The sequence below is a fragment of the Solanum pennellii genome, chromosome 12, assembly GCF_001406875.1.
Source record: "Solanum pennellii chromosome 12, SPENNV200".
Taxonomy (NCBI): domain Eukaryota; kingdom Viridiplantae; phylum Streptophyta; class Magnoliopsida; order Solanales; family Solanaceae; genus Solanum; species Solanum pennellii.
The window spans coordinates 41,852,087-41,852,485 of NC_028648.1; positions in this window are offsets into that span (position 1 = coordinate 41,852,087).

A 399-nucleotide genomic window follows, 5' to 3' on the forward strand; every position below is an offset into this window, starting at 1 on the left:
TAGGAAAACGACGTGAATAAAGATTTAAAAAGGAGATAAATCAAAGCCAAGTCAAAGAAGGAAAGTAAACAAAAGAGGCGTGAAGTAGAACCCAAGTTGAGCAAGGTTTTAAAAGAAGTTGATCTATAAATAGAGCAATATTCATTAGAAATAAATTGAGAAAATTTTGTATCTTACTTTGGGGAGTGCTGCGAGTTTGAGAGAAAAGTTTTAAAATTGTAGTTAAAGGGTTAATTACAATTGAGGCTTATGTGTAGGTTACATCTTGCGAGTTTTTGAAACTTGAAAGACGTTAGAAGATGAAAATCTATATTACATATTTATTTAATTGGTATGTGTCACACCTCATTTATTTTTTACAATTGTTGAGGATATAACGGGTTTTAAAATATATATATA